This window comes from Brachycentrus maculatus, unplaced genomic scaffold (assembly GCF_059751285.1).
Source record: "Brachycentrus maculatus isolate JH-2025_06_01 unplaced genomic scaffold, ASM5975128v1 h1tg000405l, whole genome shotgun sequence".
Lineage (NCBI taxonomy): Eukaryota > Metazoa > Arthropoda > Insecta > Trichoptera > Brachycentridae > Brachycentrus > Brachycentrus maculatus.
Window position 1 is genome coordinate 781,794 of NW_028281154.1, and position 5,369 is coordinate 787,162.

The following is a 5,369-nucleotide window of genomic DNA, read 5'->3' on the forward strand; positions in this document are numbered from 1 at the left end:
GAATCGAGTAACAAGAACGACCAGCTGATGTGCAGTTTTGTATACATTCGTCAGTCAAATCATTAAAATTTTGTTATCACTCACATTACGTGACAATGAATGATACTTTTGTTCCTTGGTTTGCCTCAGTAGGTACAAAGTTACAAGCCATCACTGTAAAACGAAAGGGGTATAAGCGGCATCAATATTCTAAATACATAATTCGCTCACTCCTTTCAAGAACGTCATAAATCGAAAAACTAGATTTTTCAGGAGAACGTTTTTAAAGTTTAAGAATATATTACAATGTATTAAAAATAAATATCAAGCCACTTATTGAACTTTTTACTGTGCAACAGATCTTTTTAGGTAAAACCTAAAGGTTTTTTCTCCATTTGAAAAATATTTATTATATTTAAAAAAATAATTAAACAATACCTTTTCTTCAAAATGCAAAAACAACACTTTTGCCCTGTAGCGGGTAAATATTAAGTTAAAAATATGCCTCTTTTGCTGGGATGTAGTACATTTTCTGGGCATTCCGAAAACATGCACAACTGAAAATTGACGATTTTTTTATTTATGACGTTCTTGAAAGGAGTGAGCGAATTGTCGTTTCGGCTTTCATTTTGTGGTAAGACCTGATTAAATTATAAATAAAACACTTGTTTTTTTTACCACTTGAGTATTATATTGTTACGACTATTTTTGGAAGCTGTAGATGCTTTCAACTCCGGGTAAGAATATTAACGGTTTATATTTTTTTATTGTTTATATTCAAACACCGATATCCGGAGCATGTGTAAGACGGAGGATATCGAGAGGTGGGGACGACAACGAAGGCGATACTGGAATGATCTACAAAAGGAAGAAGAAGAAGTTTATATTCAAACCCGTCCGTAGTGGAATCTTCTGTAGCTGGGAAAAACATTTTAAAGTAATGAGTACCTTTAAATGTTTTCATTTACAAGGTGTTATCATTATATTTTAAATTATATTATACGTATTTAAAAATCACAGGGTTATTGTTAGATTCTTTTTCTTATCTGTAAAGATTGTAAGATGCCAGATATGTTGGATTAAACTTTGGATTAGTATATTTTAATAATAAATAAAACGTAGTAAGACTGTTCAAAATCCCTAATATTATTCGTCCAGAATTGTTATTCACATTTCTGAAAATTACGAAATCAAAATGGTTTATAGCCAGATGTAGTGCAAGTAGAAAAGGATACATATATTTGAGAATAAAATAACAACTTTGTTATTTTTTCCATTTAAATTTTATTTTATTTGACCAGCAACCGGGTTTCATCGTAACCGACATCATCAGACTGGTGTGAGACTTTTTTGAATTACCTAACGTCCAAGTGACTCTGAAATCTAGCTACGGCTTATGCAACACCGTTTATCATGTCCCTACTCAGGCTTCAACTTTAAAAGTTTCATAGCCTATGCCTACTTGTGAGTGGATTTACTCTTTATGTTTAAAGTTACTATAATTTCATGTAATTCATGAGTGAAAATTCTAGGCAAAAACACTCGCCTGGTGTGAGACTAGACAAAATTCTATATTATATACACAACAAGGCAGGAGTTGAAAACCATGCATACATATTTTGCTTTAAAATAAAAATAATGTGTAAACTTTTTTACTTATGTCAATATTTTATCACACTCAGCGGTCGCGGTAAAAACAGATATAACAATAGTCGGCCATTATCTGCTAGTTAACGTGAAAATAAATTAAATCGCGGTTTATGATATTGCTGTTTTTTTACTATTTTTTGTTGGACAGATGTTATCAATAACTTCAGTTTAGAAAAACCCACTCACCATGACGTAGATATCGCTAGAACAGAATCTAACATTGTTACCAACGTTACATATTTGTACTTGAAACGTCCATTTGATTTTTTCGACACAGTAGTACGGCTGTCCAAACTCAAAACACAGTAAGGGACATTTTTTTTGTAGTACGTTTTTTTTTGCATTTTTGGATTAAGTAGATTCTTCTTAGTCCAAAAATGCAAAAAAAACGTGCTACAATAAAATTGTCCCTTACTGTGTTTTAAATTTGGACAGCCGAATAGTCAATATGAGAATACAATCCTTAATCCTGAAAACTCTGATTTATATTTATATTTATAAAGTTAGAAACTAGATTGTGGAATTCTGGAAAGTAATGGAAATAAACTGTAATTGTTTCGTATTTTTAAAGTAGGTAGATACTATCATGTGTTAATCAGATACCCATTGTACATTTAATAAAATAGACTTTATATTTTACGTAGGTACATATCTATCATTTTACTCATCTTTACTTTTTGTTAATGTACGTGTTCACGAACCGCTCATGATAGAAGTGTAAATTCTTTAAAAAAATAATAAGAGAGACTTAATGTGAGAGATAAAAAGAGAGATTATTACAAAAGTAATAGATCAATACAAATTTTGCACGAAAAATATTCGGTTTTCTCAATTGGTAAAACTGATATTAATATATATATATATATATATATATATATATATATATATATATATATATATATATATATATATATATATATATATATATATATATATATATATATATATATATATATATATATATATATATATATATATATATATATATATATATATATATATATATATATATATATATATATATATATATATATATATATCTATATATATAAAACCCTTATCCGCACCCCAATGGTGCATAGGGCATGGCTTTATATAAACGCAGTGTTATCTTGATCGTCTACACATGAAGGAAAGGTGATCAGCCCCCCGCTTCAGGACCAGTCCCAGGGGGGTCAAATAAAATATTTATTTGACCCCCCTGGGAATCGAACCCGGGACCTCCAGAACGGTAGCCGAGCGTGCTGACCATTACACTACGGAGGCGATATTAATAGTTTGTGATAACTAAAATACGAGGTATATATCCGTGATTCGATATTTTCTGTCCAACTGGCTACAGAACTTTTATTACTGACTTCTTCGTACCTCAGTTGAATGGCATTGATGTGACAGAGCTGCGGTTTCGACAAGATGGCGCAACATGCCACCCGGCGGGTGCCACCATAAATTTACTGCGGGAAATTTGAATTTGTATACCTCTAAAAACACCCTTTATATGTTTTAAGTTTACCAATAAGTTACAGTATTCAATTCGGGCATCTTTAATACTCACTGAATTTTAAAAAACTTTAAAAATTTTAAAAGCTTTAAAATTTCAAAGTACCTACAAAATATATATTTTGAAATGTTGTTGACGATACTTGGTATCTACCTACAGTTTCTGAAGGTACACAGAATAGGGACACAATATATGGATACATATCATACAAGATAAGACAGAATTATATAAATATTTAATGGACAACCCTCTTTATATGATCAATATTTATTTACCAAAATTATTTGGGTTATGTACATTAATCTTATCTGCACGTGTTAATAGTATTATATTATTTATTGCGGTTTAAGACTTTTAGGGACTATGGAAGAAAGAAATTGCCTTATCACTTATTACATCGAAAAATAATGCCAAAATTTGAAATAACTTTTTTATTAAAAACAATTAAAGGTAACGGTTTTCAATGGTTTTTATCTTAAAATATGCGGAAAAATATATATTTATTTTATGTACTCTAGTATGTTTCTATATGCGCACCGTTCGTCGCTCTGCAGATGTCTAGTCTTTAGTCAATTTCTTGTCACGTACGTGCAATCATTTCAGGAGTAACTGTCAAGATAGCGCCAAAATATCGCTCCCGCAAGTGATGAAAATCCCAAATCCTTGGCTACTGTGCATTAAATGTACGCAAAGCAAGGTCACGCTATATTTAAAACAAAACTCACGTTTACCAGCTAGCGTTCAATGAAAAAATTACCCATTTATCATAAACGGTTTTGGTGCTATAATTTTTTTAAATGTTGGCATTATTTTTCGATGACCTGTATTATCGTTTGATTAGTTTTATTTAATTATCAGTTAAACTTGTATCTTTCAGATTTGTATCTTTTAAAATCTGAACTCACAGAATAAACGTCTATGTAATAATTAACTACGTAATTCAAAAGATATCCAAAGGTATTCGATTTCAGCAATTTTCTCATCAATTCCACATATCAACAGTCACATAATATTTTTTCAACGATAATGTAATCAAATATACGTGCACATGTCATAGATAAACTATTTGAATGACAGATTATCTGGATTTTATAAAAAAATCATTTAAAGCCACGTGGGTACAAACAGCATTTTTCATGTATTTATTTAAAGGTAAAAGCATTGTTAACTTTATGGTATGGTAATATAACACTCTCCATATCATTCACCGTTCACTTTGTGTAATACCACTTGAAACACTTCATGACTACAGGTTTCGAAATAAGTCAAATATGGATGATGATGGAATAATTACTCCGAAACCGGTAGTCATGACGTAGAGTTTTTAAGTGGTATTAAACAATGTTAAAGATGAAATATAAGGAGAGTTTTTTACATCTCAACACAGATGATGAAAAATATGAAAGTCTGGGTATTTACTACCTGTCAGAGGCTGGTTAAGTGATCACTTTACACGCTTGCAATATGCACTAATTCTCATGGGTGAATTTACACGTCATAAGTTTGAAAAAAGATTTTTCTCCTATGCATGCAAGCATGATATAAGTCATATAGGTAGTTATACATCGATAAAAATGTCCACTTCTAATGATCGATCTCTCGAATTAACTAAATACATATTATTATTTGACTTACGATATAGTATATAAAAGTTTTATTTTATATATTCGCGTTATTGCTCGAGACAGTTTGTGGACTTCATATGCTCCACATAGGGAACCGATATGAGCTTAGGAAGTAAAAGTGGGTGTTATTTGTAATCATGTTGGTAAATATGATTACTGATGAGTTCATACTAAGTGTATCATTATAATTAAATTATATATTTAAAACTATCAAACGACTAAAAGTGACATCTGTGAATAAGAAGCAACAATATTTTTCTTTATCTTATAAAATTATCTACCATTTGCTGTTAGAAACGAAAAAAATAAACAAACATCATTTCGTCCATACATTTCATATGACTGCGTGTAGTACCATTTTGCTTCGTAAGATGGCGCCACATTCGTTCGCAACACGCTTGCGTTACGCCTCTATCTCTGGTTTATATAGCCCGGCAAAACCGAGCATGGGCATACTTACCTGGCGTAGGGGATACCGTGATCAACACGGCGGTTCCCCCAGGGCGAGGCTCTTCCATTGCACTACGGTTGGGCTGACCCTTGCGATTATCCCTAATGCGGATAACTCGGGCGCGTAATTTTTGGTAGTCGGGACTGCGTACGCGCTGTCCCGC

At 31.7% G+C, this 5,369-nt stretch overlaps 1 non-coding gene across 1 annotated transcript; it reads left to right on the forward strand.

Moving 5' to 3' along the window:
* The first annotated feature begins 5,207 nt into the window (after positions 1–5,207).
* On the forward strand, positions 5,208–5,369 carry LOC148302855 (U1 spliceosomal RNA). Its single transcript, XR_015838583.1, has one exon. It is a non-coding gene; the product is annotated as a U1 spliceosomal RNA (small nuclear RNA).